Source organism: Salmo trutta, chromosome 14, assembly GCF_901001165.1.
Source record: "Salmo trutta chromosome 14, fSalTru1.1, whole genome shotgun sequence".
Lineage (NCBI taxonomy): Eukaryota > Metazoa > Chordata > Actinopteri > Salmoniformes > Salmonidae > Salmo > Salmo trutta.
Window position 1 is genome coordinate 59829760 of NC_042970.1, and position 13873 is coordinate 59843632.

The 13873-nt window shown below is 43.7% G+C and overlaps 1 non-coding gene across 1 annotated transcript; it reads left to right on the forward strand.

The window, feature by feature from the left end:
* Positions 1-12697: 12697 nt before the first annotated feature.
* LOC115148008 (U7 small nuclear RNA) lies at positions 12698-12751 on the forward strand. Its single transcript, XR_003866583.1, has one exon. It is a non-coding gene; the product is annotated as a U7 small nuclear RNA (small nuclear RNA).
* Positions 12752-13873: the final 1122 nt, after the last annotated feature.

The following is a 13873-nucleotide window of genomic DNA, read 5'->3' on the forward strand; positions in this document are numbered from 1 at the left end:
TCCAATGTGTCAATTAATTATATTTTTGTTTTTCTCATGATTTGGTTATATCTAATTGTGTTGCTGTCCTGGGGATCTGTGGGGTCTGTTTGTGAACCCCAGGACAAGCTTGCTTAGGGGACTCTTCTCCAGGTTCATCTCTCTGTAGGTGATGGCTTTGTTATGGAAGGTTTGGGAATCACTTCCTTTTAGGTGGTTGTAGAATTTAACGTCTATTTTCTGGATTTTGATAATTAGCAAGTATCGGACTAATTCTACCTCTCTCTCTCTCTCTCTCTCTGGGGATCTGCAGTAGGCTACTGATAGTAATGAGGGGAAATGGATTGTACATTATGTTTTATTCAAAAGGATTCAATCATTGGGATATTTCATTGTGTGATGTATCACATCCGGCCGTGATTGGGAGTCCCATAGGGCAGCGCACAATTGGCCCAGCATTGTCCGGGTTTGGCCGGGGTAGGCCGTCATTGTAAACAAGAATTTGTTCTTAACTGACTTGCCTAGTTAAAGGTTAAATAAATAAAAAAATATGTAAAAATGAATTGTCCTGTTTCTATATATTATCCCTCAAACACATTATTACAACACAATATCACATACATTTCATTATCATAATGTATGGTAATGACAATCCAAGGCATTACACATAAAATCTTAGTCACACAGGGCATCACTTCTCTTATATGGTCACAGTTGGATGTTAATTCATTAAACCACAGTGTTACAAAACATTAAGCAGTTCCGGCGTGACATCATTCGAGTGGTAACATTTCTCTTATTGCCGCAGGAGGACGAGAAGCAGACACTTGATTTTCCAACATTCCAGTAGATCTGTTTATTTTTATCTGCGGTGTGTAAAATGTCAAGCGCAGGACACTGGAAGGGAGTAGGAGGAGTGAAGCAGAAGGGTGTTAATGGGATTGTGTTGCCCTCAGCTCGCACCTCGCCCCTGCAAGCAGGAGGTGTCTGTGGGTGTCTACAGAAGATGGCTCTGTGACACAGGGCTCACGACCATTTACCAATTTTAAATTCAATAAACTTTAGTTATTCCCAAGGGGAAAATACTGCCCGGCATCAAATATGACTGACAGACTGCAGGCAACACGTTACAACAAGATTATACAGTATATTCCCACACCATAAATGAAGAAGGCTGTTTCAGGTCATTTTCAACAGTATGGGCCAGAGTGGCTAAACCTCAATTTCAATGTGGCAACACACCAATGGCATTTGATCACTCATTGGTTGTTGTTTAAGGTAGCAGTCTAAATACTGTATACACACTTGTTAAGGGTCATGTTTTGATAGGCTACTATCCATAGATTTTGTCAGCCAATTCTTTCACTCACCATGCACTCCTTAAATATCTCGTGTCAGTGAAGGGCTTGGTGTGTTAAAACGAGGACTTGAATTGAGGCAACATGGCAAGATGGCGACGACAGACATGGCAGCTCAGCTTCTAGCTCCTAAGCAACTTTGCAGTATTTTGTTTTTTTGTCTGTTATCTCTTACATTATTAGCCCAGAACATTTTTTGTGTTACTACACACAGCCGGAAAGAACTTTTGGACATCAGAGTGACGGTAACTCACCAGCATTACAACCAGGAATAAGACTTTCTCAAATTGGATCCTTTGTTCGTACCCCCCAGGGCAATTGAACTTATCCCAGAGGCTGCTCCAAGACGTCGCCGGCAGGAAAGAGGTATTCGGAGTGGACTTCTAGTCTGACTCAGGAGGCGTGCACACCATCCACCACTTCCAAGTATATTACTTGCTGATGTTCAGTCTCTGGACAATAAAGTAGACATCTTAGGGTGAGGATCTCCTTCCAGAGAGACATCAGGGACTGTAACATACTCTGTTTCACGGAATGATGGCTCTCTCCGGATATACTATACCCGTCCATACAGCCAGCTAGGTTCTCAGTACATTGCACAAACAGGAGTAAATAACTCTCCAGGAAGAAGAAAGGTGGTGGTGTATGTTTCATGATTAACTACTCATGGTGTGATTGTGATAACATACAGAAACTCAAGTACATTTGTTCACCCGACCTAGAATACCTCACAATCAAATGTATTACCTCCCAGAGAATTATCTTCGATTATAGTCACAGGCGTGTATATTCCCCTTCAAGCCGAGACCACGATGGCCCTCAAGGAACTACACTGGACTTTGTGCAAACTGGAAACCACATATCCTGAGGCCGCATTTATTGTAGCTGGGGATTTTAACAAAGCAAATTTGAGGAAAACGCCACTGAAGTTCTATCAACACATTGACTATAGTACCCGTGCTGCTAAAATGCTTGACCATTATTACTCCCTCTTCCGGGATGCCTACAAGGCTATGCCCCACCCTCCCTTCGGCAAATCAGATTACGACTCCATTTTTCTCTCAAACAGGAAGTACACGTGCTAAGGTCTATTCAACGCTGTTCTGGCCAATCTGAATTCATGCTTCAAGATTGTTTTGATCATGCGGACTGGGATATGTTTTGGGTAGCCTCTGAGAATAACACTGAAGTATACAGGGACACGGTGACTGAGTTCATCAGAAAATGTAAAGGGGATGTTGTACCCACTGTGACTATTAAAACCTAACCATACCAAAAACCATGGATAGATTCGCGCAAAACTAAAAGTGCGAACCACTGCATTTAACCATGGCAAGGGGACTGGGAATGTACAAACAGTGTAGTTATTCCCTCTGTAAGGCAATCAAACAGGCAGAACGTCATAAAGTGGAGTTGCAATTCAACAGCTCAGACACGAGACGTATGTGCCAGGGTCTAATGACAATCACGGATTACAAAGGGAAAACCAGTCACGTCGCGGACTCCCTGACGTCTTGCTCCCAGACAAGCTAAACACCTTCTTTGCCTGCTTTGAGGATAACACAGTGCCACCGAAGTGGCCCTACATGGCAGGTAGCCTAGTGGTTAGAGTGTTGAGCCAGTAACCGAAAGATTGCTAGATCGAATCCCCGAGCTGACAAGGTAAAAATCTGTCATTCTGCCCCTGAGCAAGGCAGTAACCCACTGTTCAAATCAAATCAAATTTTATTGATCACATACACATGGTTAGCAGATGTTAATGCACGTGTAGTGAAAAGCTTGTGCTTCTAGTTCCAACAGTGCAGTAGTATCTAACAAGTAATCTAACAAATTCACAACGACTACCTAATAAACACAAATGTAAAGGGATGAATAAGAATATGTACATATAAATATATGGATGAGTGATGGCCATGCGGCATAGGCAAGATGCAGTAGATGGTATAGAATACAGTATATACATATGAGATAAGTAATGTAGGATATGTAAAAATTATTAAAGTGGCGTTATTTTAAGTGACTGATTTAAAGTGAGACCTTTGTTAAATCCATTAATTAAAGTGGCCAGAGTTTTGAGTCTGTATGTTGGCAGCAGACTCTCTATGTTAGTGACGGCTGTTTAACAGTCTGATGCCTTGAGATAGAAGCTGTTTTTCAGTCTCTCGGTCCCAGCTTTGATGCACCTGTACTGACCTTGCCTTCCGAATGATAGCGAGGCTGAACAGGCAGTGGCTCGGGTGGTTGTTGTCCTTGTCCTTTTGGCCTTCCTGTGACATCGGGTGCTGTAGGTGTCCTGGAGGGCAGGTAGTTTGCCCCTGGTGATGCGTTGTGCAGACCGCACCACCCTCTGGAGAGCCTTGCGGTTGAGAGCAGTGCAGTTGCCGTACCAGGCGGTGATACAGCCCGACAGGATGCATCTGTTAAAGTTTGTGAGTGTTTTATGTGACAAGCCAAATTTCTTCTGCCTCCTGAGGTTGAAGAGGCGCTGTTGCACCTTCTTCACCACGCTGTCTGTGTGGGTGGACCATTTCAGTTTGTCCGTGATGTGTACGCCGAGGAACTTTCCACCTTCTCCACTACTGTCCCGTCAATGTGGATGAGGGGGTGCTCCCTCTGCTGTTTTCTGAAGTCCCCAATCATCTCCTTTGTTTTGTTGACGTTGAGTGAGAGGTTATTTTCCTGACACCACACTCCGAGGGCCCTCACCTCCTCCCTGTAGGCTGTCTCGTTGTTGTTGGTAATCAAGCCTACCACTGTAGTGTCGTCTGCAAACTTGATGATTGAGTTTGAGGCTTGCATGGCCATGCAGTCATGGGTGAATAGGGAGTACAGGAGAGGGATGAGAACGCACCCTTGTGGGGTCCCAGTGTTGAAGATCAGCGGGGTGGTGATGTTGTTTCCTACCTTCACCACCTGGGGGATGACTATCGCCCCTTAGCACTCACTTCTGTCATCATGAAGTGCTTTGAGAGGCTAGTTAAGGATCATATCACCTGACACCCTAGACCCACTTCAATTTACATACCGCCCCATTAGATCCACAGATGATGCAATCGCCATCGCACTGCACACTGCCCTATTCCATCTGGACAAGAGGAATACCTATGTAAGAATGCTGTTCATTGACTATAGCTCAGCCTTCAACACCATAGTACCCTCCAAGCTCATCATTAAGCTCGGGGCCCTGGGTCTGAACCACGGCCTGTGCAACTGGGTCCTGGACAGGCCGCCCCCAGGTGGTGAAGGTAGGAAACAAAACTTTGCTGATCCTCAACACAGGGACCCCACAAGGGTGCCTGCTCAGCCCCCTCCTGTACTCCCTGTTCACCCATGACTACTTGGTCACGCACGCCGCCAACTCAATCATCAAGTTTGCAGACGACCCAACAGTATTAGGCCTGATTACCAACAATGACGAGACAGTCTACAGGGAGGAGGTGAGGGCCCTGGAGGAGTGGTGCCAGGAAAATAACCTCTCCCTCAATGTCAACAAAATGAAGGAGCTGATCGTGGACTTCAGGAAATAGCAGAGGGAGCACGCCCCTATCCACATCGACGGGACCGCAGTAAAGAAGGTGGAAAGTGAGAGTATTGTGGCTTTTGTTAAAGAAAAATGGCTAAAAGCATAGGCCATCCATTGTTAGCTTAAGATTTAAAAAAATATATAGATATGGACCTGATTATATAAAGTGATCTATAACAACGCTTTAGTCCTCAATGCTTAATGCTTGAAACAAGCTGTAAAATACCGGGAAAGATGTGACCGATGCATATGGGATATATTTGGTTTGTCTCTATGACATTCAGAGCCTGCGCTACAAAAATGTATAGCCGAGGAGACCAAAAAATAATTTGCTTGGGAAGTAATGTGTGATTCTGTCACTATCAATTGACGTTCAACATTTATTAAACAACATACTAACAGGTTATTAAACAACATACTAACTCTAAATCAGTCCGGCGCAAGCCAGGTGTCCTAAGAAGGAACGGAAATGAATTATTTAGGCTATATTATTGAAAATTCAAGGCTATAGCCTGCCTTTTTGTGACATGTCACATGCTAGGGGCTGGCAGGAGTGCTCAGCATTTCAACAACACATCAACAACAACACTTCAACAACTTGCCTAAAAATGTTGTATTTAGGCTGTATAAAATGAAATGTATTAAAATAATTACTTAGAATTAAATAACAATGAAATGAAAAATGCCTTATTAGGCTATAGAGTCATTTTACAGTGGCTTTGATTTTCACTTTCAAAAATAAGAGTTTGGACAGTCTTTGGTTTGAGGATCATGCAGTGAGCTATGCATGCTAATTTGGCCTAACAGATGCTCATATATTTACATTTTAGTCATTTAGCAGACGCTCTTATCCAGAGCGACTTACAGTAGTGAATGCATACATTTCATACATTTCGTCTCATGGCTTTTTTTTTTTTTTTTGTACTGGCCCCCCGTGGGAATCAAACCCACAACCCTGGCGTTGCACACACCATGCTGGCGTTGCAAACACCATGCTCTACCAACTGAGCCACAGGGAAGCCTGCCCAGTCACAGTCAACAGAAATCTATTTTGTAACAACAATATCATGGAATAAACTATAATACATTTGAAAATGTTTCCTAAATGAAACTATCATACTTGATGATATGCAGCTGCTGTGTTAAAAAACAAATGGCTTTTTCTCGATTTCATTGATGATACTTCAGTAGTAACTGATTCTGTTGCGCTTTTTATTAAACATTTTTACAATTGATAGACAACTTTAGCACCGTTCCAAACCTAGACTATCCTGTTTTTTAACAATAGCCTGTTTAGAAATCAAAACATCTCCGGTGCTGCAGCATGCACCCATTCGTTGTCATGCTCTGTTGTGGTATTAAAAAAGATCCTGCTCGTCTCCAGTCATGTAAAATGACGTAGAATTGCATGAAATGCTTCGATAAAATTAATTATTTTCTCAGACCGCAAATAAGATTATAGATTCATGCAGTGCTTTTATTATAATGGAGATCTTCTACCCCTACCCTTGTCCGCAGTGGTCTGCGAATCTACAACCTTCTGGCAACTTTGCCATGTAATGCTTATAAAATGAAGAACAGTTCCTAAAACTGCATAGGCCTATCTAAGGCCCTGGTCTGTCCTGGGAGTGAGGGTAAACTTTAGGCTTGTATTTGGGGAATTTTGGGTATAGGGGAGGGTCACTTGTTTTTTTCCCCAAGAGTTCAGGGAGGGTTGGGTAAAAATATAAATTTTACTGAAGGGAGGGCCATCCATTTTCATTTCAGAGGTCTGATTTTCTCCAGGTATCCCTCATTATAAATGACGTACAGTCCCTTACTTCAATGCATGGAGTTACTGCAATTTTGCACATCTCCCACCGCTTGTCATCCATATCAAGTTTCACATGCCTTTCTTGCACTTATCTGAGCACACCCACATAAAAAATATTACAGTTTACTATAGAATACTATAGTACTTACTATAGAATTATATCGTATTCTGTAGTAAACTGTAGTATAATGTAGAATACTATACTCTAGACTGTAGTGTAGAGAATTTTGTAGTAAACTGTAGAGTACTATACTACACACTGTAGTATTCCTCGATTGTGTAGTGCTTAAAATGTAAATGACTAAAATGTACTATAGACCAAATCAGAATGTTCGTAAACGAAGTCGTTCTGGTAGTTCCGTGTTGCAAGCGTCAGAAAGGTGGACTCAAGAATGCATAGGAATGCATAGGAAACCATATGCAGACCACCGCCAGACTTCCTAGATTATCTAACGAATAATTAATAGACTTTGTTTTCTAAAATGTCTATATAATCATCAACGCTACTCTCTTGTTATCAAGCCTTTAAATTTCTAAGTTGGTAGCTAGATAGCTAGTTGCTTCATTCATGGAGGAAATGCTAGCTAGGTACAAAAGCTACATTGCCTTGGTTGCAGCTGACCTGTACTGTATGCTAGCCAGAGCCATGTATTTGTATGTATTTATTTTCTAAATACATAGCTATCCAGCCAGCTAGCCCTAATTGCAATGTTGGGTAGATAGCTAATCTGTTCCATTTAAGAAAATAGCGACAATGATCTCACAGTATTTTTAATCCAATCTTCACCCATCGACACTATGCAGCATGAATGTATGCAAAAAAGTAGCTATCTAGCTAATGTTATATAGACCATCTATAAGCTGTAGCCCCCAACTACCTAGCTAACTATTTGATTTGACTAGCTAGTTAGCTGGGTTCCAGTTGTTGTCTCGTTATTGTTCAGCTATCTTGTTTGAACACCAGATGAACACAGGCTGCTTACCAGTTGGTGCGGTAGCTAGCTAGCTATCCCTGCCTCAGCCATTGCGTTGGTTATCTTGCCAGAATGCATGGATAAATGCAGATGTCAGTCCTATAACATTAGCAAGCGAAGATAACCCTTATTTTCAATGAATAAGCTGGCTTGGTAGCAACATCAGCACACAAATATTTCCTTACCCGATACTGGTTCCATAGCCTGCCATACATGAGTTGCTGAGCTGGGGCTACGAGGTTATTAGAAAGCCTAGCTAGCTACTTGTCTGGCTACTACTACCCATTCTATCTTCTGAGATTTCCTTTCCATTTGTGCTGTACAATTAATGACCATAGCAATAAACACCAAGAAGCCAACCTTACTAAAGCACAAACTGAAAGCAGGACACAGCAAAGCAGGACCCAGCTCTCGTCCCAAGTGGCGAAACGCGTAGTGCCCTCTCCCTCTGTGCAGCAGACACATAAAAAATCAACACAAGTCCAGCTCCGGATACTTTGACCGAATTGACAGAACCCAAATTCTTCCTCACCCAGCCTGACACCACAAACGGATCGGCCAAAAAGCATGGATCCACTTTCTCCACAATCCAGATTTTCCTGATCATTGGGGTGAGGCTCGGAAGCCTTCACCTCAATTGACGGCGCAGGTTCTTCCTCTTCACTAATGTCAGGTTACATTTCAGGGTTTTCAGAAGCCTAACGGAATTATTTCTCCTGTACTGGAGTCAAAGGAGAAAGTATTTGGCTTGTATTTTGCAGATGTTGGTTTGGGTTTGAACCTCACATCCTTCTTTCTGCCTCGTTTCTTCTCGCCATCCGCCATTTTCCTCACCCGGGCCTCCGACATGAATTCCATCTCCGTGTGTGGGACTTCCCCAAACAACTTCCTTCAGGCTCAGTCACTTCTATGCACGTTATCAATTGCGAACCAACGTGGCAAACTAACTTCACATAGCCAGGTAATGGAGGTAGTGGTTCACTACCGTCATCTGCTAGATAATTGTGAGATTACACCATGAAATAGCACTGCAACATTGACAATGATTCATGTTATTGGAAAGTCGATTTTGTCAGCTCCTTACTGTACTGTCAACTACATTATGCAATTACTGATTTGTAAGTACAGAGCACAACCATGCAGAGTGTCACGACTTCCGCCGAAGTCGGCTCCTCTCCTTGTTCGGGCGGCGTTTGGCGACCGACGTCACCGCCTTTCTAGCCATCGCCGCTCCATTTCTCATATGTCCATTTGTTTTGTCTTGTTCCATACACACCTGGTTTTCATTCCCCAATCAATCTACATGTATTTAGTCCTCTACATGTATTTAGTCCTCGGCTGCGCCGGAGGACAGGCGGGCCACTCGGGCTGCGCCGGAGGACAGGCGGGCCACTCGGGCTGCGCCGGAGGACTGGCGGGCCACTCGGGTTGCGCCGGAGGACAGGCGGACCACTCGGGGTGCACCGGAGGACAGGCGGGCCACTCGGGGTGCACCGGAGGACAGGCGGGCCACTCGGGCTGGGCCGGAGGACAGGCGGGCCACTCGGGCTGCTCCGGGCAGACGGGCAACTCTGGCAGCTCCGGGCAGACGGGCCACTCTGGCAGCTCCGGGCAGACGGGCCACTCTGGCAGCTCCGGGCAGACGGGCCACTCTGGCAGCTCCGGGCAGACGGGCCACTCTGGCTGATCCGGACAGGCGGGGCACCCTGGCAGATCTGGACAGGCGGGCCACTCTGGCTGATCCGAACAGGCGGGGCACCCTGGCAGATCCGGACAGGCGGGCCACTCTGGCAGATCCGGCTCAGGATTCACCAGGCTGGGGAGACATGAGGGAGGCCTGGCTCTGGGCGCAGGCCCTGGACTCACCAGGCTGGGGAGACCCGCTGGAGGCCTGGTCTGAGGAGGCGGCACAGGAGAGACCAGGGTGGAGGGATCCACCGGAGGACTGGTCCGAGGAGGAGGCACGGGCTTGACCAGGATGAGGAGACCCACTGGAGGACTGGTCTGTGGAGGAGGCACGGGCTTGACCAGGATAGGGAGACCCACTGGAGGACTGGTTCGTGGAGGAGGCATGGGCTTGACCAGGATGGGAAGACATGCAGGAGGCCTGGTTCTGGGCGTAGGCACAGGACGTGCAGGGCTGGGAAGACATGCAGGAGGCCTGTTTCTGGGCGCAGGCACAGTCTTCACCAGACAACCAGCACGCACCTCAGGCCGAGTATGGAGAGCTGCTTCAGGTGACATCATTTCCACGACACGCTCCGTAGGGCGAATGCCGTGCCTTATGCACCATACTAGCAGCTCTCTCATCTCTCTCTCCTTTAATTTCCCAATTACCTCCTTCACAGTCTCTGCCTCGTACCCCTCGCTCACCTCCAATGTCAGCCCGACTGGCTCTGGCTCCGACCTCGGCTCCGCCGACTGTCCCGTGTGCCCCCCCCCAAAAAAAATTATTGGGGCTGCCTCTCGTGCTCGTTGCGCTCTCTCTCCTCATAGTATCGCCTCTCCGCTCTCGCCGCTTCAATCTCCCACTGCGGGAGGCGATAATCCCCAGCTTGAGTCCATGGTCCCTCTCCGTCCAGGATTTGTTCCCATGTCCACGAGTCCATCAAGCTGTACTCCTGTCGCTTCTCCTTCCTCCGCTGCTTGGTCAGTTTGGTGGGTAATTCTGTAACGTCTGTCGTCGGAAGAAGACCAAGGTGCAGCGGAGTTAGTGTTCATGATATATTTAATGAAACGGAACACTATACAATTACAAAAACAATAAACTGACAGCCAACAGTCCTGTCAGGTGCAAACACTGTAACAAGAACAATTAACCACAACCCCCAAAGGAAAAGTAGGCTACTTATGTGTGACTCCCAATCAGCCACAACCCTCTACAGCTGTGCCTGATTGGAAGTCACACGGCCAAAATAAACGAAACAATCAAAACACACACTTCTCTTCTGCCACGTCCTGACCCAACTACACCCTCTACTGGTCAGGACGTGACAATAGTATACTGTAGAATACACTACACACTGTACCTTTCAGTCATTACAGTTTTTATCAATAGCGTACAAGCAATTTTAGATCTGTGTTAATGTAATCTATAGCAGAAAAGCAATGATCAAACTTCTGATCATTTTCTTGCCTTAGTACCTGACTTACATATCTTAGACTACCTTTCGCAAAACATGACATACAAATGTCATCAGTGAATACAAAATTCACTATTAAGTGTTTAGTTCACAGAATATTTTCAAATTGTTTTCATCAGAAGAGAAATATGTGCAATTGTGTTGACTGTTTCCGGCTATCAGTAAATACTACTGCACAAAAGGAAGGACGCCTATATCTTTGTAGTGACTGGGTGTATTGATACACCCTCCAAAGTGTAATTCATTGGAAAACGTCCCTGGTATTTGTGGTCAAATCTGTTAAAAATGCACTGCTCGACTGAGGGACCTTACAAATAATTGTATGTGTGGGGTACAGAGATGAAGTAGTCCTTAAATAATCATGTTAAAAACTACTATTGCACACAGTCCATGCAACTTATGTTAATGTTTACTCCTGAACTTATTTAGGCTGGTCATAACAAAGGGGTTGAATACTTACTGACGAAAGACATTTCAGCTTTTCATTTTAAATTAATTTGTAAAAAATTTGAAACATTTCTACTTTGACATTATGGGGTATTGCGTGTAGGCGAGTGACAAAAGAAATCTCTATTTAATCCATTTTAAAGTCAGGCAGTAACACAACAACATCTTGAAAAATTCAAGGGGTGTGAATACTTTCTGAATGCACTCATAACAGTTGTGTTCCTCCATTGTATTCACCTTTCTTTATTCCTATTGTGGATTGTGTTTCTGTGCAACAATGGAAAGTCTACAAATCTATGAGCAAACCAACCTTTGTGTTGAACACATGTACTGTATTTGAATTGTGATAATACCGATGAATGAATGCTGCACACAATGTGCTTATTTTGATTATAAAAATGCATCAGAAATAATGTTTGATTTGATGTGTAGGCAACCGTTTGGTTAAATATGCATAAAAAGAGAGTAATTGCCCATAATCCTGCACCTTTGGATAGTTGTACTTCTAATTTTGATCATCATGATTTAGTGACTGGAAAGAAAATGTATTGATCTACTGAATTTTTAAAACAATAACTTTATGTTTGTCTGCTTGGACTCGAGATAAGTATGGTTGCATTAATATTTTTTTCAGGCAGTCATGTTCTTTTGATGAATGTATTTGCAATTTTGATGGTGTTATATAGTTTTGATTAACGTATTTGTGTTTTGAGAAGGCAAGTACTTTTATTTTTCTTTACCCCCTTTTTCTCCCCAAATTCATGATATCCAGTTGCCGTTCCAATTATGATCTTGTCTCATTGCTGCGACTCCCCAACGGGCTCGGGAGAGGCGAAGGTCGAGTCATATGTCCTCCGAAATATGGCATGCTAAGCCACGCTTCTTAACACCGGCATGCTTAACCCGGAAGCCAGCCGGACCAATGTGTCAGAGGAAACACCGTTACACTGATGACTTAAAGTCAGCCTGCAGGCGCCCGGCCCGCCAAAAGGATTCGCAAGAGTGCGATGAGCCAAGTAATGCCCCCCACCCCTGGCCAAACCCTCCCCTAAACCGGACGACGCTGGGCCAATTGTGTGCCGCCCTATGGGACTCCTGGTCAGGGGTCAACAACATTTTGAAAACTCATTGAATGAATAAGATAATTGTATTTATAGAAATAAATCAAGGTTAACACCCTCATACCCACATGAAAAAATAATATCGTTTACCATAGAATATTATAGTACTTTCTATAGAATTATGTAGTACGCTGTAGTAAGCTGTAGTATACTGTAAGGAATACTATACTACACACTGTATTCCCCTCCCCTTATCCCAATTGTGCTACCCATGAGTGAGAAACCTACATGACAAGTATAGACCATACTGTATATTGTGTTCGCTACAGGTTATAGAAAAGAGTAGAAACTTTGAACCTATCCATTCAAACCCCAGTCCTACCTACTTAAAAGTCATGGAAAAGGTGCTGTTTTAATATTTGTCCAGTAGGTTTCCTCAAGGAGAAAGCCCACACTTCTATGTCAAAGATAATAAAACAAAACACTATAGTAAATACTACAGTATACTACAGTCATGTCCACAAAAACACTACAGTAAATACTACAGTATACTACAGCCATGTGTTTTTGTGCAAAAACTAGTGAATACTACAGCGAAGTCCACAAAAACACCACAGTGAATATTACAGTATATAAACTTAGTAATACAACAGCATTTATACCATAGTATACTATAATATTTTTTCATGTGGGCAGGCTCTCACAGATCTCTTCATAATATTGATTAGTCAGTCAAAGTTTTCATTATTGGTAGGCAATCTTGGTGTGTTTAATATCCATGAATCCATGAATTGCTGGCTTTATGTGAACGTCTACGGGTGACCAAGCTGACTATAAAATGCCGGTGTGGGATAATTATTTCCTACTTTTTATAGTGAGGGTACTTCCCAAATGGCACCCTATTCCCTATTTAGTACACTAAATATTCCTATGCTCTGTTTAAAAGCAGTGCACTATACAGGGAATAGGGTCCCTTTTGGGATGCAACATGATCATGCCAAGAAACCACCATTGTAACTTATAGCACCCACTCAAGACAGAAAGCGCAGCTCCCAAAGACCATATGGGTGAACTGGAGGAACTGTAACCCCTGGGGCTTAATGCTATATTAATGGCGTACAGTATTAAGACTTCCTACTTTAAAAAAAAAGGATTATCTCGATCAATACACTGCAAGGTAATACTTTCAAGGGGGGCAGAGTAGGGGTGACAATAGGCTCATGCTCTAAGCTAATGTTATCCCCCTTAGTAAACAACATATTTCTTAGTAAGTGTTATTTGGTTTATTGGTCATTCAGCACTTTGTCGTCAGCAAGATATTGGAAGGCCACTATAGAGTGAGAATCACATTGTTGCATCTTTTACTTTGCCAGAGCTGCAAGGTGTCTATGCTGACAAGTTACACACTGCTTTAATGATCTTTTTTTAAGGTAAACCCTGCCTTTGTGTTTCCTCGTGAAACATGACTGCTTATTTTTGACAGATTCATAGTTAAGGTGCTAGGATGTTTATGCATTTAACGTTATATATGTCTCAACATGAGTGATTCATATTTCATTTCAAGCTCTACGTTAA